Raw genomic sequence first — 24870 nt, forward strand, 5'->3', positions numbered from 1 at the left:
GCTCGGAGCCTGGAGCCGGCTTCAGATTTCGTGTCTCCCACTCTCTCCGCTCCTCCCCCACTCACGCTGTGTCTCTCTCTCAAAAATAAATGAACATTAAAAAAAAAAAACACTTCACAGTTGCAAACCTATAAGGTAGATACTATTATTATCATCAGTCTCTTACAGGTGAAGAAACGGGCATGAAAAGTTCAGTGACTTTCCCAAGGTCACACAGCCAAGAAGTGGAAGAGACAGGATTCAGCCCAGGCATCTGGTCTCAGAGTTCATCTTCCTAAATGTGTGTCAAAGCACCTGTGGCTTTGAGATAAGGGGTGGGAAGTTAGGCTGACCTCGTAGGATTATTGAAAGGGTTAAATGTATATAAGATATTGTACCTGACACACAATATATAAGTTAATATTACTCAATGTACAAGTTAATATTACTATATTGTTATTTTCTAGATGAATCTGCTAAAGTATCTGGCTGCCAGTTGAAATTTATTAAAACTCTGTGTCGACATAGAGAAACCCAACGATGATACAACGCGCAGTGAATTAAAGGTGAATATAAAGTGGTATTACGTTCGGACCGTGCCTACGTACAAATTATGCTCACATTTCCTTCCGTTGGCTATTGCTGTGCAGTAGATAATAAGTACATATTTCTCATGTGTTTGTTACTTGGCTACAAATCCTCACGTTGAGACAGGGCTGACCTGGGCACTTTGCCATCAGGCCGCAATCCACAGATGCAGATCGGACACAGGTCTGCCCCACGCGTGCCCATTTTGAGGCCCAGGCTGGAAGGGGAGCGGGGCTCTTCTCGTGCCAATGATGGTGGCACGAGTGGGCAAGCCCCACTGCACGAGAGCCTGCCAGCCTCAGGACATCCCATCAGTTGAAGTCATCATATGGCTGAGCCCAAAGTAAAAGAATGAGAAAGAAGACTCCGGGGGCGCCAGGGTGGCTCAGTCGGTTAAGCTTCTGAGCTTGGCTCAGGTCTTGATCTCATGAGTTCGAGCCCTGCATCGGGCTCTCTGCTGTCAGCACAGAGCCTGCTTCAGATCCTCTGTCCTGCTCTCTCTGACCCTCCCCTGCTCGTGTGCTCTCTCTCTCTTTCAAAAATAATCGTTAAAAAAAATAATAATAAAAAATTTTTTTAAAGGAAGAAGCCTCCACACCCTGTGAGGTCAAAGCGAGGCACGTGGCCAAGTCCAGTATCAACTGAACAAGAAAGGAGGCTTTTCCCATGGAAGTGGAGGTAAGGAAGTGAATTTTTTCTAACAATTTACTACAAAAAGGACCAGATGGAAATAGAGGAAACTGAGAAGGACAACTAGTTTGGTATGATCATGGGTGAATATTTTATTTTCTTTCCTTTCCACAATCACATGAATTATTTTGCTGTCTTTAAGATCAAAGGAGGAAGACAAAAGGAAACATCAAGAATCTGTCCAAAAAGAAAAGGCTAAAAGGAAAGACTGTACTAAGTAGCATCTGCTCACTCATTCAGCAAGCATTTCGGCCCCTGCTGTGCTCCGGGTAAGTCACGGCCCCAGTCCTCAAGCAGCTCACGGTCCAGTCAATGAGTGGAGACGGTAATGACCGTGATGCTAATTATAATAATAGGCAACATTTATTAAGTGTGCCATATCCCAGGTGCTGGGCTAAGTCATTTACACAGTGCAACCTCTTATAATCCCATTACAAAAAGTCTACTAAAGGAGCACCTGGGGGGCTCAGTCAGTTAAGCATACCATTCTTGGTTTCAGCTCTGGTCACGATCTCATGGTTTGTGAGTTTCGAGCCCCGCATCGGCTCTGTGCTGACAGCTCAGCCTGCTTTGGGTCCTCTCTCTCTCTCTCTCTCTCTCTCTGCCCTTTCCTCTCTCTCTCTCTCTCTCTCTCTCTCTCTCTCTCTCTCTCTCAAAAATAAGTGCTGCAGACCTTGCACCCAACTTACCTCTCTGCTCATTCACACACATTGCCCTGACCCGCCCCGGTGAGCCCCCTCCCTTAGCCTTGAATTAGAAGATTACTAACACCAAGCGTCCCTCCTCTGGGAGGGTCAGCAAACACAAAGCCTCCCCTTTGAAATGTGTACCTAACGAATCAGATCTCCCAGGCAGACGTGGGCAAAGGGTGCCAGGCTTCAGTAAAGAAAACTGGGAAGCTTGGAGAAGAGGACAACGTTCATTTTCTAAGGGAGGCTGAGTAAATGCTCCGTGACGGCGGTGGTGAGCGTTCCTCCGCCTCAAACGGAACCAGTAAAAATAAAGGCCTGCGCCACCGCACGGGGGAACTGAGGCAAGAGTTAACCTCTCCAGGTAACAGAGACTTTTGCGTGGAAAGAGCCTACCAAGGGGGGCAGCAGGGCCACAGATCCCTTTCACGGAGGCAGCGTGGGGAAGCAGGTCAACCAGGGGGGCAAGGGGCAGATGGATGAGATACCCTCTCAAGATAACGCAATTCCGAAACTATTTTACTCAGGTTCCTCATCCACCTCACTTCCACCAAGCAGCAGAGGTCTGAGCAAACCACCGTTCAGAGCACCAAATTATGCCTTCCTTCTTGACTTCCCAACTCTGCCCAGACCACCCTGGAGTCTGCTTCTGCAAGGCCTTGATCTGTGAAGGCAGTTTCTCCCACCCCTACCCCCCAGAACCAAAACAAAACCCCGGAAAACGGGGAGCCATATAAACACTGGCGTCGAACTCAGCTATTTCAAACACAGTGAGAATATTTCATCGCTCGGTAGCTGAGACTGGCAATGCAAATAAAAACCAACGGCCAGCAAGGAGAGTGTTTGATGAAGCAAGGAGGAAAGAGCTTATTTGTTTGTTAAGAGTCCGATTCAACTCCTCGCAAATGACCTGACAGGTAACTCATGAAAGAAATGGCCCCATTTAAGCTGCAGGCAGCCCTTCCAGAGACATCCTACGATGAGGCGGCCAGCAGTACCTTTCTCTTAGAAATAATGGCCAATCATATCGAGGACAGTAACAGAAAAATCAGAGTCCAGCTCTCCCATTAAAACTGGGTCACTCTTAGCCCGAGCAGGCCCCTCGAAACAGCTCTCTCCCAGCCAGCGCACCTGATTAACAACCCGTAGGGGCTGGCAAAAATCCCATTTAGCCCCGGACCGATGGGTTTCCAGCTCTATCAGCCCTCGCGTTACTGACGGGAAGAAAACGAAGAGATTAAAGAAGTAATATTTGTAATAGAGTTTTCTCACGCTTCTCCCCCCGCACCGGCTCAGGGCCTGCACGCAGCTGGCTCCAGCCACTCGCTCCCCCATCCTTCCTGCTGTTTTCCCATAAAGACCTCAGGAAGGCACCGATATTTCTGCGGCTCTGGTTCTGTTGTTTCCTAATGTGGGAAGCCCTGGCCAATTCCGCAGAGGCGGGAAAGGAACGCTCGCTGGCTCGGGGAGGTGGGAGAGGCGTCAGAGGGACCCCCCCCTCCCCCCGTGGTACCTGGCACATAGGAGGTGGAATGGAGCCCTGGAAAGGGCTGCGGGAGGGGGCGCCCTAAAGACATCAGGTTTCAATTAAAGTCAGGGGGTGGCCCTGGGACTACCTTCCTCTTGTCTCCTAGTCTCTTTGTTATACGGCCTCCTCTCTTCTTTCTTGATCGTCTTGTCAGGATGTGACCTTGCAGTCAATTCTTGCGAAGGTACCACTTGGAAAGAATGTGATCTGGGGTCCCGGCTCTAGGCTAAGGGGCCGGTGAAAGATGGCGACCACTCTCTGCCACTGGTTTAAGGGTCTGGTTTACCTGAGAAGGAGGGTCACGGAGAGCACACGGAGCAAGGAGTAGGGGTGGTGTGGGGGAGGGGAGAGGGGCGAGAGGGGAAGGCGCTGAGCCCGTGGCAACGGGAACAAAAACTAAAGAGGCACACGTGCCCCTTGAAGACACCATGCGAAGTGAGGTGAGCCAGTTACCAGAGGACAAACACCGTAGATGCAATTTCCTGTTACGTACATCTTATCACACATGCAATTTTTTAAGGCATGGTGGGGGGGGGGGGTAGTTTGCTTGTGTGGAAGACCTAGTCTGACAGGAAGCAGATTCAGGGTCACTCTCAAATTCAGGGGCCAGAGGACAGGAGGCAGAAGGGGGAGGGTGCCCTGGGCGGCCAGGACGGTCCGGGAAATGCCCTTCTCAGCGGTATCCAAACTAGGGAAACTGGAATCATCCCCGACTGACTGAGGGAGGATGAAGCCTTTACTCGGAACCATCCTGAGTGTGCAAAAGACCGCCTCCATGCCTTCTCACCCAGGAGGAGGGACCAGGAACAAGTGGGAGTCCCCTTCCCTAGAAGAACCGCCTCCAGGCCATTCTAGGAATTCTGGGAATAAACAGGGAAAGTGTTAAGGGTCAGTTGTGGTTACGCTCAGCCTCTCAGATCGGGAGTGAGACGGCTCGCAAACCTGACTCACGGAGGTCACTGAAACTCAGCAAGAAAGCCGAACAGATCGTGGTCCCCAGCACCCCAGCTGCGGACGAACCGTGGTGGGTTAGGCCAGGCAGGGTGTGCGGGGCGGTCGGCCGGGCCCGCCCCGTCCTGGCGTCGTTCGAGAGGGAAACCTTCCCACGCTGAGCCTGGGAACCCCTGTCCAGGGAGGCCCAGCCTCGAAAAGCACTCCGGGCTCGCGGCTCACCGTGGCATCCTGTTTGCTACGGGCAAGCATCTCTTCTGTGGGTTATTTTTGTCTCCGGCCTTGGCTTGTTTTTTCCCAGGGCTGTTCCTTGGCTCGTAGCATTTCTTCCCCGGTTTATTAAAAACTGAGATAGATCGCCTAATAAATCTCTGCTCAGTTTTTCCCTTCACAGCTCTTCAACAATTGCCAAAGTCACAGAGTTGCGTCTTTCCCACAGCGGGAGGCTAACACAATAGCTGGTGTGTTCGTGGAAACATATAGATCAAGGAAACAAAGAGAAAAGCCTTTAATTATTCAGAAGCCTCCCACCCCTGGTACTAGATTTACTTGCCTGGGTTCGACTTAAAGGGGCAGAGCCACACCTGAGAAACCAGCAAGCTGCGACCACAGCCGGCCACGCGGGAAGGCGGGCCTGCCTTGCTTTGCTGGATGAACGTGGACCGGACGGTTGTCGGGGGCACTCCCAGCGCCTCATTTTTTCACGCATTTTTAAAGCGTATTTATCTATTTTGAGGGGAGGGGGAGGGGCAGAGAGAGAGGGAGAGAGAGAGAGAATCCCAAGCAGGCGTATACCTTAAACTTACCCAGGGTTGTAAATCATTTGTATCTCAGGAAGCTGGAAAAAAAGTGAGTCCTTCCAATAAATAAATAAATCAACAAACATTTGAGAAATACATCCATATATATATTTATGGATTATAATTATATACTTATAATCTTTAAATCGAATTAGAAACCGCGGCCCCTCGTTTTTTTTCCATTTTGTGAGTTTGGGTGTGCTGCATTTCATTTTGTTGAAACGCAGTCCATTTGTACACATGCTCTGAAAGCTTTACAAATTCTTAGAGACAGAAGATTCATTCATTCCTCCTCCTCCACTGCCCATGTTATTGGAAGGTCAGAACACTGAAATGTTCTCTTTCAGGAGTGTTTTGTTTCAAACATCTGGCGACGACTGCCTTGTTAGACCAGAAAATGAAATCAAACACAAAAAGCCCCCTCCCTCTCCAGGGAGCGTTCTGGAGCGGGAGTGGCCCTTCAGAGCAGTCCCAAGTATGGATAAAGGGCCCAGGCTTTTAGACTCCCATGTGATCAGTCGTTAGACATGCCCCAGCCCTAGGGGAGAGAATGTCCTTGGGCAAGGTGGCCCTCTTCAGTAGAGGTAATTCCAGCTGGAGGCCATCTGCCAGTGACATTCCCAGAAGCTGGAGGAATAGTCCTTCAGTCCTGAAGGGGGTTCTGCTCATCAGAGGCGTTTTGCCTGAAATGACAGGCAGGTTTTCTCCCCAGCTGCTACCCCTAATCCTGGCTCCTTTCCATTTGGGACAGACCATGGCAGGACCTTAAGATGTTAACCCTAAAGTGACAACAGCTGCATACCCTCCCGCCACACCTCTTCCGGGCTCCAGGTGGAGCATTCGCCCTGCTTCCAGGGCACAGACAGCCAACAAAGAGATGCAAAGCAGTGGACGAGCTATAGGAAATCGCGCCTGGAGATCAAGCTTCAATCCATGGCTGCAGCTACCATGTCAAAAGCCAAAGAACAATGTGGCCATGTGGGGAAACGGCCACCCAGACGTTCAATCTCCCCATCACAGGACTCTGAGAGTGGCAGATAGGGTCCCATGTCCTCCGAGAGCTGGCCGTTCCCAAAACAAACACTCCCATAAAACAGGCCACCTGGCCTTGATTCTGGGCCAGACGTGGTGCCCAAGCGTGGAAGGACTACGCTAGAAGGACAGGGTGGGGAAATGTCTAGGAGAGTACAGCCCCTATCAACTTAGACTCGCGAGCGAGAAATCTTCGTACAAGATGGCTCTCAAAATCATTTTTTCTTTGTTTTATTTGGAGTTTGTTGCTGTCACTGTTGTTCTAACCATGTAACGATGGGAAGATACGTATTTAACCTCACCCTGGGAAGGAGCCAGAGCCCCACCTCAGGCTTCCGTGGAGAGGGTTTAAATGGGTGCTCAAAGTCGCCTCTGTCTTCCTGTGTTCCCAAGGATTATCTCAAAGCTCTTGACCAGACTGACCCACACATGAATTTAGCCTCCCCCTCGATGTCCATAAGTTAAAAATCTCACACGAGACCTTGTAGCTTCTTACTAACAAGACAAACTCTGGAAGAAAGATGAGGGGAAAGATGACATTTCAGGGACCCAAACGATTTGATGGAACCCCGTGAAAGTGTGCTAGGGTCACCATAACAAAACACCACAGACCGGATGGCTTAAGCAACAGAAATTTGTTTTCTCCTAATTGTGGAGGCCAGGAGTCCAAGATCAAGGTGTCAGCAGGGTTTGCCTCTCCCGAGCCTCTCTCCTTGACTTGCGGACGACTGACTCCTCTGTGCGTCCTCACATGGTCTCCGTCTGTGTGTCTGTGTTCTTATGTCCTTATAGGACACCGGTTGTATTGGATTAGGGGCCACCCTAGTCACCACATTTTCCACTTAATTACCTCTTTAAAGGACCTATCTCCAGATACAGTCACACTCGGAGGTACCAGGGGTCTGCGCTTCAACATATGAATCTGGGGGGACACCAGTCAGCCCAGGACAAACCCTGAGCTTGTCCATTTTTATTTTTTTTTTAATTTTTTTAACGTTTATTTATTTTTGAGACAGAGAGAGACAGAGCATGAACGGGGGAGGGGCAGAGAGAGGGGGAGACACAGAATTGGAAGCAGGCTCCGGGCTCTGAGCGGTCAGCCCAGAGCCCGATGCGGGGCTCGAACTCACGGACCATGAGATCGTGACCTGAGCTGAAGTCGGACGCTTAACCGACTGCGCCACCCAACGCCCCGAGCTTGTCCATTTTTAAACGGTCCTCCGGCCACTCCAGCACCAGGGGGCGGCTGCCCCTCCCACACTCTTCGGCCTGACCACATCTTGCTTTTTTCCAGGGTCACGAACTTTGTCTATAAAAGGCCAGACAATAAATATTTTAGGCTTACGGGCCATACGGTCTCTGCCCAACTGCTCAAATCTGCCATCACAGCAGAAAAGAAACCCTAGAGAATATGAATAGATGGATGTGGCTGCATTCCAATAAAACTTTATTTATGAACACTGGAATTTGAATTTCATAGAATTTTCACAAGTCATGAAATATTATTATTTTGATTTTTTTCAACATTCAGAAAGTTTAAAACCATTCTTGGCTCACAGGCCCTAGAACAAACAGACAAGGGGCCGTATACTTTTGGCCAGCAGGCGGTGGCCAAATGCTTCATTTGGTGGCCCCAGAAGCTCATAGGTGGCCCGCCCAATGCTCTCTGTTCCCACATCACTCTTCTCCAAGGTCCTCTGCAGGGCCTCACTCTCCAGACGCACCCGGGCCCCCACCGGGCTCAGCAAGTTCATTTCCGGCACAAAGAAAGTTTCCTTCCGACTAGGAATTCTGGTGCCAGCTGCTAGTAATCAATTCTTTAGGTCTGATACCCCCTCTTGATCAAAAACATGTCTTTTTCTCACCATTGTGGAACGAGACTATGACTCACATTTTGCCACTCAATAAGTCACTTCATGTACTTTTACAGAGACCTTTCTCAAGTGATTGCTGGGTGCCACGCACTGGGCTAAGGGCTCTGCGGAGCCACTAAATTTGCACCGAAACCCTGAGATATGAAATTTTATTCTCCACATATTGTGGAGAAGAAAACTTGGGCTCAATACAGTTGAGTAAATTCTTCGAGGTCACACGGACAGTAGGTGATGGAGGCAAATCTGAAACCAGGACTCTCTGTCTCCAAATCCAGACTCTTAGCCAGTGATGCTACCCTGTTTCCAAATGATACATCTCTCCTTTGAGGACTGGGCATGGTGACATGGGGGCATCAGAGCGAAAGAAGCCAATGGCAGAGACAACAAACTGCCCACCCCCTCCTGTCCATGGCTAATAGAACCCCAATTCTATTTAGAGTCAATAATATGTGCCAGAAAGTCACATCTACCAGCCCTCCTTGTCCGGGGACAGAAGTCATTAGATGGTGTTTTCTGAGAAATTCTTTAAAGGGGAATGACTCTGCTGGTAAGCACCCTCTCCCATTCTTCCTGCTTGAGATACCGACATGATGGCTGGTATCTTGGCAACTAGTTTGAGCTCCGATGTGAAGCGGGAGAAGCATCACACCATAATGATAGATAAAGTGGATTTCTAGGAGTCTGAGTCTCTGTTCATGGAATTACCACATCAGCCCTCAACTGCCCACCTTTGCACTTCTCTTCGGGTGAGAAAAATAAAACCTTTAATAATGATAAACGCCACTACGTTTCAATTCTACGTTGCTCATGGACAAAGGCCATTCCTATCTGACATAAGCCTTCTCTAAATATCACTCCCATAACTACCCTTAGAGGACTCATCAACACTGCTCTCTATTGGTCTTCTTACTTCAGAAGAGTCAGGGAACCATGCTAGCTGCTATTATCCTGCCCCATACCCTAATATTTCCACTACATGGACTCCACATCTCTACCTGCCAGCCTCATATGGTCAGGCCAGTGGTTACTGGTTCCCGACCAGGCCTGAGAATTTATTTCTTGGTAACCACCTGACCACGGGCTTGAGCTAACTTCTTATCTCCTCCTGGCCTTTCCTAAAAGAAAGTTCAATATCTTAGCATCGGTCATTACTCCTTTGCTCTTGTACGGTTCTTTGCATTTTGCAAAGCATGTCCATGAGCAGTATTTCTTTTGATTTTCACAACAACTTTGACCAATGAACAGGGATGGTATTTGTTGTGTCCTCATTTAAGAGCTCAGGAGACTTGAGCTTGGAGAGGCTGAGTAATTCACTTACTGCACCGAGCCAGGATACAAACTCGGCTCTTTGACTCCCAGGTTCCCATTTTTTCCATTACGCCAATTGCTCCCAGGAGACTTCTCAGATTCTGATGAGAGAAGCCAGAGACACAGCTCGGTTCAGATAACCTCCTTTAAAGCAAGTTTGTCTGGCCACCAACTGCCTGTCTCCACCCAATATCTGAATTGCTCGTCATCATCAAAAGGCTGATGTACTCACCTGAATCAAGCGAACGACTACGTGCTGTTCGAAAAATCAATTAAACCAACACCATCTGTGTCCACCGTGCACTCGAGCTCTATAGTAGGTGATGTTGACACGAACAAACACTGACAACTCTGTAAACCCCTGACAGATGAATCACGTATGTGAGAACGGTGGCAGTTGTCCCGCTGCTGCTCTGAGGATGGTGGAAGGCAGTGACAAGTAAGGCTGAGAAGTTGCTGGCACCCGAGATAGGAGAAGAAATTGGCACTTCCCAATTAGTCAGGAGAAGCTTTTCGAGGAAGACGGAGTGTCAGACGCTATTTAATTTGTGAATGAAACAAGTTTAGGAAGATAAGTGCCAGTTCAAACAGAAACAGAAATGGGAGAATAATAATAAGAGCTAGCACTACACTTTTACCTTACTAGACAGAGTTCTTAAGTGTAGGAACCAGAAATGGGCTGTGACTGATGCAGGCACAAAGGGAATTTGCTGAGAAGGTCCTGGGTAACTCGCATAATTGCCAAGAATTCTGGAGGACCAGGCTCTGAAAATAGACACGGACAAAGATGGCGGACAGAACTACTCAAACTCCCACCACACAACTAGTCTAGCACTGGACACAGTGTATCAGTTAACTGCATCAGCAGTAAGGCTAACAAACAACCCCAAACACCCAGGCACGTATGATAATGTGTGTTTGTTGCACACGTGCCTGGCGTCATTCGGAAGCTCATAGGCAGCGCTGTAATCTCGGCAGGGCCACTGGTGAGGCTCCACATTGGCCAACTATTGGCTTTCCTAGGCTGGCCTCACCAGGAACGACTGTGGTGACTCTGCTCGGCTCCACATGTCCCTCATCCTCCACCATGTCTAGACCAGGTGGGTTCTCATGGAGAGGAGCAAAGGAATTGCAAGGCATGTAATGTCTCTTGAGACCGAGGCTCAGAACTGGGAGCACCATCAAAAATTCAGCCAAAGCAAATCACAAGACCAGCCTCAATTTAAGGAGTAGGGAAATAGATTCTGGCTCTTTGGTAAGGGAACTGCAAAACCACACAATAAACGCCCTGATACTGGGGGGGGGGGGGGGGGGGGGGGAGTGACAAATTAGGACCATTGATGCAATCATTCTGCCATCGCTCATAGGAAACCACCACTAACACATCTGTCCTGAAACTGTATGTGGCCTCCACCACCACCACCTTCCTTGTATCCCAGCTCCAGATTCAGGGCTCCAGACAAAGATACTGGGGTAGCTAGGACTAGATCATGGAGTTGTGCACTAAAGGCCAGAAACACTGGGAAACCAGGTATCTCCAGTTGTTTTCATTTCCTTCAGAGGAGAGGGGTTCTGCCTCTCACCAAGACCTATATACCAGTACCCCACACATAGGGAAGAAGTTCAGGTGCTGGATAGCACCTTTCTTTTTTACAGTTTTATTTATTATTTTGAGAGCGAGAGGGTGTGAGTGGGGGAGGGGCAGAGAGAGAGAGGGAGAGAGAGAATCCCAAGCAGGCTCCACACTGTCAGCGCAGAGCCCAATCGGGGCTCGACCCCACAAACCATGAGATAATGACCCGACTCACTCAACCGACTGAGCCACCCAGGTGCCCCTGCCAGCTGTTCTTTAAAACCATCCAGTGTTTGTTGGGGTATATTACAGAATGTCCCCAAATCTTTACCCCTCATTGTATCCATGCCTCTTGCCATATAGCTTGCTTGGGAGCCTTTGCCTTCCTCCATGGGCAGGGTGACCCATCTCACTCTTTGATGCTAAACTCAATCAACGGGGCGCCTGGGTGGCGCAGTCGGTTAAGCGTCCGACTTCAGCCAGGTCACGATCTCGCGGTCCGGGAGTTCGAGCCCCGCGTCAGGCTCTGGGCTGATGGCTCAGAGCCTGGAGCCTGTTTCCGATTCTGTGTCTCCCTCTTTCTCTGCCCCTCCCCCGTTCATGCTCTGTCTCTCTCTGTCCCAAAAATAAATAAACGTTGAAAAAAAAATTAAAAAAAAAAAAAACATCCAGTGTTTGTCGGGGTATATTACAGAATGTCCCCAAATCTTTACCCCTCATTGTATCCATGCCTCTTGCCATATAGCTTGCTTGGGAGCCTTTGCCTTCCTCCATGGGCAGGGTGACCCATCTCACTCTTTGATGCTAAACTCAATCAAAATCATTCACGTGCTCATGTTGGCTCTTGCCTTATGGGATGTTAGCAGATGTCTCATAAGCAGACACTTGCAATGGGCTTGCACATTAAAGCTTGTTCTCTTGTACCTCTGCTGCCTCCACGGGAATGTGCCCAAGCTGGCCAGACAGAGAATGAGAGACATGCAGGCTGGAGCGGAAGTTCCCCGGATGTCTCAGCCTCGATCGGCCAGCTGACAGCTAGGCAAGCCTCGGAAATGTGCTCAAGCCCAGCCTAGATCAGCCAAACCATCTCGCCAACCCCCAGCAGACCCAAACACACGAACAATAAACACTTATTGTCACATGCCCTTGAGGTTTTGTGGTCACTTGTTACAAGGCATTATTTTGACAATGGAGAACGGATACCATCTGCCAGCAGTCTGCAGATTAATAAACTCGTTTCACTCTCAACTGCCAAGTTAGATATTAGAATTTTCACTTACATGGAGAGGTTAGGTAACTGTGTAAACTTACTCAGGATGGACGTGATATTGGTTTTCTTACAACAGAAGCCACTTGCTGGATAACTTTAGCCTGGAACATAGTTAGAAAGAAGAAAGTCCATGACCCTGTGCTGAACTTCTGGGGCAGGGCTTGTCCTCACCTTGCATGGGCCAAACGCAACTCTAAAATGAGCCAGGAAGGCTTGGATAATAACCAAGAAACTATTCCAAGGCTAATCCCATTAGCATGGACCCTGGGAACAATGCAAGGTCATTCCCTGTCCTGGAAAGTTCTTGAAATAAAGGAACCACCAAGAAGCACCTAGAAATACTTCAATTGTGTGTGGTTTCTCCTTCTAACTGGCCTAACCGTAATGGGATTTGGTCTGTTCCTGGTTTTTAAAGGTCTACGAGTATTTAATGAATACAGATAACTCCGTAGACCCTGAGCCAGCACCACAGACATAGTGTGGCATCACTACAACAATCAGAATGCCCGGCACACAGTAGGTGCTTACGAGACAGTGGGGCCCTCCCTTGTCTTCTCATTCCTCATATTTAAGGAATCATACCCCCAAGACTTTTCACTTCTGTAAGTCACAATTCTTGGGGCCTGACAAACCCAAAGTTACCTGTTGGTTCAACATATATACTGTAGGCCTACTATGTGCTAGATGCCAGGAAGACAGAGACCTGGGGCTGACCTTGAGAAACTTAGAATCTAGTGAGAATCTAAATTTCTCAGAACCAGATTTAATTAGTAACCGAAGGTAATATCCTCTTAGTGCCAAGTGAACTGTCACAAGCACCACATTTAGAGAAAAATAATGAAAGTGCCAAATTTATGTTATGTTAGAAGTTTATTTTATTTATTTAATCTCTATTACAAGATATAATGACTGGTTTTCAATTTTTATAAAGATAAAGATACCGTTTTAATTTCCCAAATTGATGAATATGTTATAAATTTTCCATTTTTAATACATAAAAGCTGAAATCTATATTAGCTTGGATGCACATCTACTTTTGCCTAAGTCCACAAAACCATAAAAATCCCACTTTACAGCTGAAATTATAAACTCCAAATAACATAAATGCTAAATCTATTCATTCATTTAAACTCTATTAAAGCTATCACAAATTATGATTTTAGTGTCTTAGAAGATAAATCGCCTTAAAAGGTAAAGGATCTTTTTCCAGGCAACTCCCATCTGTGATGCCACATTCTGAGGAAACACTTGGCAGAAAGTTCAAGGAAAACGTGAGAAGGCCAGATCTAGGGAAAGAGTTGTTATAATCACAAAGTTGGATTGCCAGGAAGACCTTAACGTTATTGCTTACATGCACCAACCAGCATTTAACAGTGAGACCCAGTCATATGATCCCTATCATCTCTTTCTAGGGGCAATTTTGAAACCATTTGAAGAGCTATCCAACTTCATTCTTGCTTTCAAAGTCTTTTCTTTGAAGAGGGAGTTCTGTTTGTACAGGCATGTGCGCCCAAGACACACCTTACCTTAGAGATTCATGGATTAGCATCCACAGGACCGATTCCTCATCAAAATGGCCATCTTCTCTACAGCGAAAAGCAAGCAGGGTTCGGAGGGAATGAAACAGGAAAAACTAATTTTGAATTAAAGAAAAGTTCTGAGCAAGAAGGAGAGTGAATGTGGGACAACGGAGCGGGGAAGGGGTCTGAATGCGATTCCATCCATCAGCTGGGGATGTGCCCTCGGGTAGTCATAGGACTCATAGGTCCTGAGTGTGCATGAACTGGGAGTCGGGGTAAGAAGGAAACCATGTCTGGCCCATCACGAGGGCTCAACAGATGACCAGGCAATGAAAGGCCCATTTTACTGCAGTGGACTAACAGCTTTCTCTTTGACTTTTCTGTCTGTAAGGTGAAACTCACAAAATCAAAATTAGCCTTAAATTTTCATCAAATTGCCCATAAACTATAGGAGTTTTTCTCTCTTGCATATCGATGGCTAGATTTGTTGCGGCCAAGTTGACTTGCTCCATATTGAAAATCAACAAACTGGTACCTCTCACTGAGCCCATCACAGGCAGATTTTCCTCCAGTGATAGAACTCATGAGTATTTTTCAAATGAATGCCATATGAAGCAGCTGGCTTGCGTTAGAGGTTATGTTGTAAGAAATAATAAATATCTTTAAGCGCTAGGATCACACTAAATGTAGCATGACAAGCATATCATAAGAGGCAGATGGGGACTCAGGTCAGGTAGGAGAGAGCAAATTTACCTCTGTGAAAGCACACCCAGGATAGAAACTTACAGAGCAGAATGTTGGGGCACGTGGGTGGCTCAGTCAGTTAAGTATCCGACTTTGATCTCAGTTCAGGTCACGATCTCATTGTTCAAGAGATAGAGCCCCACACCAGGCTCTATGCTGACAGCGTGGAGCCTACTTGGGATTCTCTCTCTCTCTCTCTCTCTCTCTCTCTCTCTCTCTGTCCCCTCCTGCTTATTCTCTGTCTCTCAAAATAAATAAAACTGAAAGAAAGAAAGAAAGAAAGAAAGAAAGAAAGAAAGAAAGAAAGAAAGAAAGAAAGAAAGAAAGAAAGAAAGAAAGAAACTCACAGAGCGGAATATAAACTGAGCAGTCCACACTACTTAAATGACTTGTTCTTTTTTCTAGGGAAATGGGGAGCGGATGCTCATACATTTGAATTTGCGTAAGTTAAATTGGCATATGATGCCATTGAGCTATGTTTTTTCAAATACCTGAATGTGTGCTGTCCAATACTACAAATTGGAATATGCTATAAACCTCAAAAATACACACTGGATTCAAAGACTTCATCCACAAACGTAAAACACCTCGTTAACAACTTTTCTTATTGATGACATTTGGAAATTATATTTTAGGTATATTGGATTAAATTTTATCTTGGTAAAAGTAATTTCACCTGTTTCTTCTCACTTTGTTTAAACATGGCTACTAGAAAATTTTAAGTGACCTATGGCTCCTATTATATTGCCATTGGAGAGCACTGGCCTTGACAAAAGGCCTAGATTGAATGGAATTACACTAGACTGAAACTTCGAATTGCTAACACACGTTAAACTTGATAACGTTATTTGAAAACTGTCCCTTTCTTTAACAATCCTACAAGATTTGGCTTCAACTATTGTCTACATGTAAGCTGATAATCCAGGACTCCCCAGTCAATCTTGTCTTAGCAGGATTGGGCCAAGTCCCAGAAGTTATCTGTAACTTACATACAGCATTTATGCTGCATTTATATAATCTTCTATTGATCTTTAAGTCTGAACCCTTTGAGTTCAATAGAATTACATTAATTTTTAAAGTTTTAATTCCTTTTTTTTTTTGCTAGATGCCATATATTTTATTCATATATGTAGAAATTACTTTTGCCCCAACATTTTATTACTTAAAAAAATCAGAAACATGCAATTAACATGCACGCAATAAGAAGAGGAAAGACCTAGACGTTGGGCTCTGACCAATTGATCATATCATTTGAAGTGAAGACAGGGGAATCCAAACCATAGACTGGCCCCTCTGCTGCCTTGTCCCACTGTTCAAATACAAGGCGTACAGAGTAGAATATGCAGCGAGGAGGAAAGGCTAGAAGAGAGGTTGGGGGTATCCAGTGCCAATTCCTACTCACCCTACACAAAGCACCTTGAATCTTCATTGTGTTACCTCTCAACAAGCAAAGGAAGGGCTCCTGGCTGATATGTGAGCCATATCTCCTGGAAAAAAAACAGTAAGTTGAAAAATATTAGATAGATGAAACAAACAATTCATCAGATAACCTTAACCAATGTGTTGTCGAGCCACCTCTATAACGCAGTTTTCATTAAGGTTTTTATAAGTGAGTTAATAATAGAATTTTTATCTGGCAACTTTATTATAGGAATTAAGATAAACTCATGAAAAGTTTTCAATTCTTAAATACAAAGGAGAGAACATTATTTTGAGAGGAAAGATACGATCAAAGGCCGTTGGGAGGAAAAATCTAGGTTCTAGCAAAAAAGATTTACTGGGGGCCATTGGGTCAGCTATGCCAGCTGGACAACATTGTGTCAGTTCCCTTGTCCCCAACACGGCCTTTCCAGAAAGATGTCTTTTGATTCCAAACTTCATTATAGCAGACACCATTAGTGCCCCCCCAAAACCAGGTCTCTTCAAATCAGATCCATTTTTACCATTTGATAATCTTGCCTTCAACGTGTTTTTTGGTTTGGTTTGGTTTGTGTGTGTTTGTTTGTTTTTTCCCCAAACGGCAGCACCTGGAAATCGTTTTTTTTGGAAGACTGCCCTCAGACTACTGGAGTCTACTTTGTCCCGGTGCACAGAAAGTTGGAAGCTCCTGGGAATTTATGTGCCCCCATCTTTGGCTCCTACCCAACGACTCTGGGGCGAGGGAGCCTTGGCTAAGGACAGCTCTGGGGCAGAACTTCTGTCCCAGAGCTTCCTGCAGGACTAGCCTGAACTCCACTCTGCGGGCCTCTGTCCGATTCTCCCCCGTCCCCTCATCCTCACCCCCTGGCTGACTTCTCCGTGGAGCATTTCCTTATTCATCACTTGGTGGCCAGATCCGCAGCTCAGGATCTGCTTCTGGAAAACCTGAGCTACTTATCAGCCTGGGTCCTCTCACCACAGCGGCTAATTTCCCACTCATCCTAGTGTTCTTCCTAAACTCCAACCACACCCTGAAGTACTCATACCTATCCCAAACTCCATCCATCTTTTCCCATCTTCCTGCTGTTGCAATTATTGTCTTCGCCATGTAGAATTCTCAGAGCCTGAGGTCTCCCCTTTTTTTTTTAAGTTTAATTATTTATTTTGAGTGAGAGAGGGAGCACGCGCACTCACACGTGCAAACAGGGGTGTGGCAGAGAAAGAGGGAGAGAGAGAGAGACGGACTCCCCACTGTCAGCACAGAGCCCGACACGGGGCTTAATCCCACAAACTGCAAGATCATGAGCTGAGACAAAATCAAGAGCTGGACGCTTGGGGCAGCTGGGTGGCTCAGTCGGTTAAGCGCCCAACTTCAGCTCGGGTCACGATCTCACGGTTCATGAGTTCGAGCCCCGCATCCGGCTCTGTGCTGACAGCTCGGCGCCTGGGTCCTGCTTCAGATTCTGTGTCTCCCTCTCTCTCTGCTCCTCCCCAACTTACACTCTTATCTGTCTCTCTCTCAAAAATAAATAATAAAAAAAAACATTCAAAAGAGTTCGACCCTTAACTGAGGCACCCAAGCCCTCCTGAGCGCCCCCCTTTCTGAGCAGACCTTCCTCGGCTCTCCCAATTTGTCCCTGAGTCACCTGTTCTCTCCTGGGCCTGTGTATACTTTGCTACTAGAACCCGGCTTCAAAGCTCCAGTGCCTGGGTTCCGAATCCTGCTCCACTGCTGCCAGCTGGGTCACTTCATCTCTCTTTCTCTCAGTTTCCACATCTGTAGAATGGATACAAAAGTCAAATCCACTTTCAATCATTCCTGTTGAAACCGGATGAGATCATTGGCAGGCAAAGCCCCTGCAGATGACTAGTTTATAGTAAATGTTAGCTGTTGTTTCTGAACCGTGATCATTTGTTTATGAGCCTGTTTTTACTGTAAGTTCCTCAAGGGCAAAAGTCGTATCACACTCATCTTGATAAATGTGTGCTAAATAAACACACGCGCTCCGTCAAAGAGCGGTTCGCTTGAAAAGGGGAACATTTTAGACTGAGTGTTGAATCCCTTAGGACTCCGTAATTTGCATACCACCCTTGTGATACTTTTCCCTCACAGCCTATACTCCCATTTACTCGCGATGCGTCTCTAAGTTGACTTTCCATCAATCATTTGGTTTTAACCTGGATGACCTTATACTAAGAAATAGAACCTGGCAGGTCTCAAGTTGCATATGTTCATTGTGGTTTTTTTTTCTAACATTCATTACAATAAAGACGTAACCCCTAAAATAAAGCCTGTGCCTCTGCATGCGTTTCCAAATGATCTCAGATACCCCTGTGGGTATCCCCGGCTCGCTTGGGAAAACAGCCTCAGGAAATTGGCAACAAGTCAACAGACGCCCAAGAATGTACATGGCGTTTGGATAAATATCAGAACAGCAATAAATCACTTACCCAGACCTTGGACCAGACAGCTCTCTGTTCTGAACCTATATTCACTCACTCTGTGATCTTTGACACTCAGCTTCTTTTAGCTGTTCTCGGGCACAGGAGACATTTTCTACATTCTGCCTCACACAGCAAAGGAGGGCCCCTGTACCCCAAAAACCCAGGACCCCAAACACTGAAAAGTGAGTCAGAACACAGGGAGATGGGCCTCAGGATAAGCACATTAGAACATGAGTCCACACCTATCCCTACCTTGCCTGAACATGTTTCCTGAAGGAGGTGAGTTTGAAACTGAAGCAAGAAAGAATTTACCAGATAGAGAAAGAACACCAGGCATTTCAGTAGCACAGGGACCGGGCCTGGTGAAGCCTAAATATGGAAGACGCAGGCACCATTCCTCCCTCCAATGTAGGAATGTCGGTCATGAGCATACTCTGAACTTGTCTTTCCATTGCTCTAAGATGACTGCACATCCTAGCATTCTCCTGCGATATTTGTCTCTGGAAAAATTCCAGGAAGGTTTCCCTGGGGTTTTCTTACCACCACCATCGCCCCCCGCCCCACCCCCAACAAAGCCCCACTATCTAAGCTACGTGGAGTTCAATTACATTTCAAATTAGCTAAACTTAGGGCGCCTGGGCGGCTCAGTCGGTTGAGCATCCAACCTCGGCTCAGGTCATGATCTCACGGCTCTTGAGTTCGAGCCCTGCAACAGGCTCTGCGCTGACAGCTCAGAGCCTGGAGCCTGCTTCGGATCCTGTGCCTCCCTCTCTTTCTGCCCCTTCCCCGCTCACACTCTGTCTCTCTCTCCTTCAAAAATAATTAAACATTAAAAAAATTTTTCTAAGTAAAAAAAAATCAGATTTGTTAAACTCTAACAAAAAGACATTTCGGGACTTTGGTCACCAACTGCACTTGGGGCCAGAGATGAGTAAAACTAAGATAAGCACGAGAATATTTAAGCCTGAGAAAGTACAGTTACCCTTCCGAAGGGAAGAATGGCTGTGTGATTTATGTTCCAGACAACCTGGACTGGGGACTGGGTGATCAGGAGTTGAGAGGGAAAGGAGAATTGACAGATTTGGCCTTTGTATGTGCTGTGTTTTCTGTCTAGAGCACTGTTCAGTTGGCTAACACACCTCTTCCACCCGGTCTCAGAGATGTTTTTCCCATCCCTCAATCTAATGCAGATCCCCTTCCATTCTTTCTGTGGTGCACGGTTCTTTTTCTACATAGTAGTCACTACGATTATAATTACAAATGAGTTGCTGTTGTTCAGGGAGGACCGTGTAGATTTGTTCACTGCCATGCACCCAGCGCCTCTACAAAGCCTGAGTCAGAATAGGTGGTCAATAAACGCTGTTTGAATAAATAAATAATTGAAATCAGTTTCTTTACTGCAAGACTCTTGGATTCTAATGAGCATCATCAGTCTCTAAAAGAATGACAAAGTATCCGGTGTTTCCCAAACTAATTTGCCTCTCTGCGAAAAACCAATAATGTTCTAGGGAATCGGGTTCTACAGAACATGGTTTGGGAAATCCGGGGATAAAGGCAAGGGGGAGAAGAGAGTGTTCCTCAAAGTCAGAGCCTCACATAATTCTCAGTAAGATAAAAAATAGGAATACTTACTTCTAAAGGTTCTTGGGAAACAAGCACCATGAAAGATCACACTGGTAAATTTGGGTGAATTGTGTAAATCCAAACCTTGTGAAGATTCATTCATCTGTGAAAATGGCCAGGGGGGAAATTACAGACTCAAGAACAGTCAACTGAAAAACCAAAGGCGCCATGAATCCTCAGCTCTGAAAAAGCAGCATTTTGGGAGAGTCTGTATCACGACTATCTGGAAATTAATTTCCTGAGTCATCTTTCCCTGAGATCACTGCACAGTACAAGATAATGGAATTATCCATCATATCAGTCCTTAAAGGGACAGAAATAAATTCTCTTTAGGGAGGCCACAAAGTGAAGGTGCTTTAGCTGTTATTGCTGAGTAACAAACAGTCCCAAAATGTAGTGGCTTAAAATAGCAATAGTCATTGTCTACAATATGTAGAGGACTCCGTGAGGAAGGCTCATCTCTATTTCATGTGGCATCAGCCTGAGCAGCCAGACTGTGGCCTGAAGGAATCCTTTCAAGATAGCTCACTTCCATGATTGGCAAGTGGGAGTGGGGTTGGAGCTCTACCGGGAGCATGGGCCCAGGGCCTCAGCCCCTCTCCGCATAAGCCTCTCCATGGGATGCTTGGACTTCCTCACAGTATGGTGCCTGGGTTCCAACCGTGAGTGTCCCAAAAGACACAAGAAACTGCAGGTCGTAATGTAATCTAGCCTCGAAAATCACAAACAATCACTTTTGCTACTTCCTATCGATGGGAGCAATTACAAGCCCACCCAGATGCTAAGGGAAGTGAACTAGACCCTTTTTCAATGGAAGAATGGCAAGATTCTTGAAGAGCAAAAAGAATGAGAGAGATTATTATAGCCATCTTTGGAGAAAATGCCAGAGAAGGAAAGAGACAGAGAAGAATAATTTTTTCAAGAAATAGAAAACTTGTTAAAAATAAAAGTCCTCTCTGAATCTTTCTTTATTATGGAGGGAGGAAAGATAGATGTCAATATGTGTCCGAATAGAGTAAGGAATTTGTTCCTAAAAATGTGGAGACTTGATCCAGGACAAGCCACAGGTGTCTAATGGGACACCTTGCCCCAGTGAGCTATGAATTTGATGAAGGTGAAAAACAGTCACTGTTAAGACCAAACAAAAACAAAAATTAAAGAAAAAAAATTCTTCTACCTACAGAAAAGCCACAAGGCTGGCCAGCACTGGTCATTTGAAGGCACAGGCTTTCAAATAAGTCCCTGACTTTCTGGGAGAGTCCCAATTTCAAATATTTTGTCACCATGACAATCCTGATCTGAGCCTTGAAAGATACGTAGGATTTAAATATTCTGCCAAACAAGACAGCCAGACAATAGACAACAAGGAGACAAGGAGTGGGGAAGGAAACAACAATAACAAAAAAGCCATCTCCTCTCTCTCTTTTCTTCTTTTGCTCAAAGTGTCAGAACACACATGCTTTGTAAAAGCAGCCAGCACAAAGTAGACCCTGAGTAAATAATTTATAAACACTAAAGATTTCTCCCTCCTCCGCCCACCTTAAATGCCTTAAAGTGTCCACATTATACAGTCTTTCCTTTGGTTAAGGCAGCCGAGGCAGACACAGAGATGCATCACTCAGAGCCCTCTCTGAGAAAGAACTCACTGTCCGGCTTCGAGGAGCAGGGGCCACCGACAGCCTTCAGCGGATAATGTCTTCAGGCAAAGGTCTCCCCTTTCAGGCAAAGGTCGTGCTCTTCTCAGAGTGGTTCCCAGGCAATGACCGAGCAAGACAGTGGTACAGGAGCTAGCCATTCCCACCCAACACAGTGCTCCTAAAATGGGCAGTCTTTCCTCTGGGGGTTCTCCACGGGGTTGGCACAGGCTTTATCCCACCTGCATCGCTGCCTGAATGTTCCCACTGTGCAATCTGCTTCATATTCTTTTGCTTTCACAGGTATAACTCCCCAGTAAAAACTCTTGGCTTTCCTAACTTTATCTCAGCATCTGCTTCTCTGAGAAGCCAACCCAGGAAAGGCAGCATCCTCAAGGGTTCTCCACGAAAAGGGCAAAATCCCAGTATAGGAAAGTTCAGAAGCCACTGAGCACCTTAGACAAGCACCATGGTAATGGGACACTGCACAGGTACATTTTGATGGGAGAAGAGAATAGATAAGGGAGGATTGGAATATTTTCTTGGTGTCATGTTCATCAGTGGCCAAGAAAGGAAGGGATGGTAGATAAAGCTTATAGGACATTTTCATTGTATTAATTTGGAGGACACTCTCTTTGAAGGGGTCCTGGGCAACTCCTACCCCTGCCAAACAAACACCACAGTGGAACAAGACTTCCTTCGGTCCCCAAACTCTCCCCTAAAGCAGATGAAATTTACAGACCTTAAGTATAAAGCTGAATGATGCACCTTGACAATAAGATAACTGTTTACTTTTAGAAACCAATTTTACTCTTAAAATGTAAAACTATGACTTATTTTAGCTAGGTATTTTTAAAGGATCGGTGGCTTACTTGGGCCTGGGATATGTGGGTTTTGAATGCTCAGCCATCCTTGGTAAGAGATCCACACCCACCTGGCCCTAAAGAGAGCAAGGACTTCCTAGCAGTCTTGCCGGACAGCCTACCCAATAGGACACACACCAGGGCTATGGTGGTGCTGCTCCACCTGCTGAGACTGCTGGGAAAAGGCTCTTTCTCCCTCGTTAGCAAAGGCAGGGCACCACTGAGCCTCGCACCACAGCACCAAAGCAGGAATGGGGAGAAACCATAACCACCTTACGCTCCCTTTTTGGGCAAGCGTTCCTCGTTCTTCCCCGCTGGGTCTCCGAAACTCAGAAGGAGGTATTAATGCTTCTTACGTGTCACCCACGCCCCGAGAATCTGCATTAAAACCAATTTATTTGTGGGGGGGTGGGGGGGGAGGGAATCTATTTCTAGTTTCTATCCTATCCTTGGAACTAGGGATTTAAGCTCTAGTCAGAGTGATACAAAGTTCAGTAAGAAATTTTATCTACTAAGAAGCACTGATGTTGCCTTGCAAGGTAGAGGATGGAGAAGGAAATAAGGGTCAATGCCCCTCCGCAGAAATAGCTACTCCCGATCTCTGGGTCAATAGTCCAATGACTAACCAACCAATGAACTCACTAGCCCCTCAATATATATGTTTTCTCTGCCTCAGGTCTTCTACCTCCCAGCTTCTGGCTCATAGTATCAGCTTCTTGATATTTTTTGCTCACTTACAGCGCCTTCTGTTCCATGCTTTTCTCTGTCTTTTCTATTCCTTTTCCTGTTCCTCTCCTTAGAAGTCTTTGCGGATGCTGTCAACCTTAAGTTGACCGCAGCTGTGGTAGAAAATTTCCGGCAGGCTGAGCTTCCCAGTTCAAGCAACTTTCAACTTCTCCACCTGAGATCCATGGGAACTTGCTCGGCTGTGGCAGGTGCAACCCAGAAGAGTAAAGGAGTTAATGCTTTTGAAGTAGAAACTGATGGGGGACAGCACTCAGTGAGTAAATTGTCTAGCTTCTGTGTCCAGCAGGATGGTTTCTGCATGAATCTCCTATGGTTTCTCCAAGGTTCTCAACAGGGCTGAGCTTCAGGTGCCCCACACTGGTAGCCACTCATTAACTCTTTACTAATTTTTCTCCTAAATGTCCCACTTTCCCTAGTCTCTACTAGTGATCACCTCTTGTGTTATTCAGGGTTCTGCAGAGAAAGAGAACCAATGGGATGGATAGGTAGGTAGGTAGGTAGGTAAGTAGATATATAGAGAAAGAAAGAAAGAAAGAAAGAAAGAAAGAAAGAAAGAAAGAAAGAAAAAGAAAGAAAGAAAGAAAGAAAGAAAGAAAGAAAGAAAGAAAGAAACAAGAAAAAAGAAAAGAAGAGAAAAGAAAAGAAAAAGAAATTTATTATAGGAATTGTTCATGCAGTTATGGAGGCCAAGAAGTCCCACAGTCTGTCATCTGTAAGCTAGAGACAAGAAAGCCAGTGATATAATTCAGTCAGATTCCAGAGGCCTGAGAACCAGGGGTTTCAATGTCTAAGGGCAGGAGAAGATGAATATCCCAGCCCCAGAAGAAAGAATTTGACCTCCTTTTGCCTTTTTGTTCTGTTTGAGCCCCCAAGGAACCATATGATGCCCACCCCTATTGCTGAGGGTGGATCTCTTCACTCAGTCTACTGAATCAAATGCTAACCTCATCCAGACAACCCCTCACAGAAACACCCAGAAATAATGTTTGATCAGCTATCCAGGCATTCCTTAGGCCAGTCAGGTTAACACAAAATCAATCATCACACCTTCTGAATAAACTTTCTATACCCAAGTTACTGTCTCAGCATCTGCTCCTGGGAGAACGTAAACTAAGGCAAGTTCTAGTTTAAATCCCAAGATAAATGATTTTCTCCCCATCCCCGCCATCACTGTTGCATGTATTTCGACACAGCTTTTTACACAACATCACTGCATAGGCTATTGGCAGTCTGTTATTGGCTGCTGCTTGATCTAGACCTCTGGTCCACGTGCCTTTAGGCAGAGGTGCAATTACATGGTGCAACACATTGCTGTTAAGAGCTACTTCCTTAGCAGGAGGCCGTGACGGGGGGCCATTATCTGTAGAAGAAATATGAACAGGACAGGAACTCTGCACAACTGATTTAGTACAGAATCTAAATATCTGTGTCTATATCTAGACATATCCTAATAGTACATAGGACATACCCCCCCATAGCCGTATCTGGATATAGATATTATTCCAGACACCCACATTTATTTATAAACACAAGTGATTCAAACAATGCCAGAGATTCATGAGCCACTCAACACCTTTGTTCTTCCTCCTAAGT

The 24870-nt window shown here is 46.1% G+C and overlaps 1 long non-coding RNA gene across 6 annotated transcripts in view; it reads right to left on the bottom strand.

Moving 5' to 3' along the window:
* Positions 1-7377: 7377 nt before the first annotated feature.
* The window catches only part of LOC109491563, an 84242-nt gene continuing 66749 nt past the window's right edge, over positions 7378-24870 (bottom strand). For 2 of the 6 annotated variants that reach the window (XR_006585608.1, XR_006585607.1), the window contains 8 exons: positions 17612-17742; positions 15949-16033; positions 13809-13868; positions 12324-12383; positions 10078-10204; positions 9672-9976; positions 9450-9540; positions 7378-7566 (listed from right to left, as the gene is read on the bottom strand). This is a non-coding gene — a long non-coding RNA (uncharacterized LOC109491563). Of the gene's footprint in view, positions 7567-9449; positions 9541-9671; positions 9977-10077; positions 10205-12323; positions 12384-13808; positions 13869-15948; positions 16034-17611; positions 17743-20042; positions 20137-24870 lie in introns of all 6 variants that reach the window. The other 4 variants (XR_006585611.1, XR_006585612.1, XR_006585610.1 and 1 more) reach the window with 4 other exon arrangements.

This window comes from Felis catus, chromosome C2 (genome assembly GCF_018350175.1).
Source record: "Felis catus isolate Fca126 chromosome C2, F.catus_Fca126_mat1.0, whole genome shotgun sequence".
NCBI lineage: Eukaryota > Metazoa > Chordata > Mammalia > Carnivora > Felidae > Felis > Felis catus.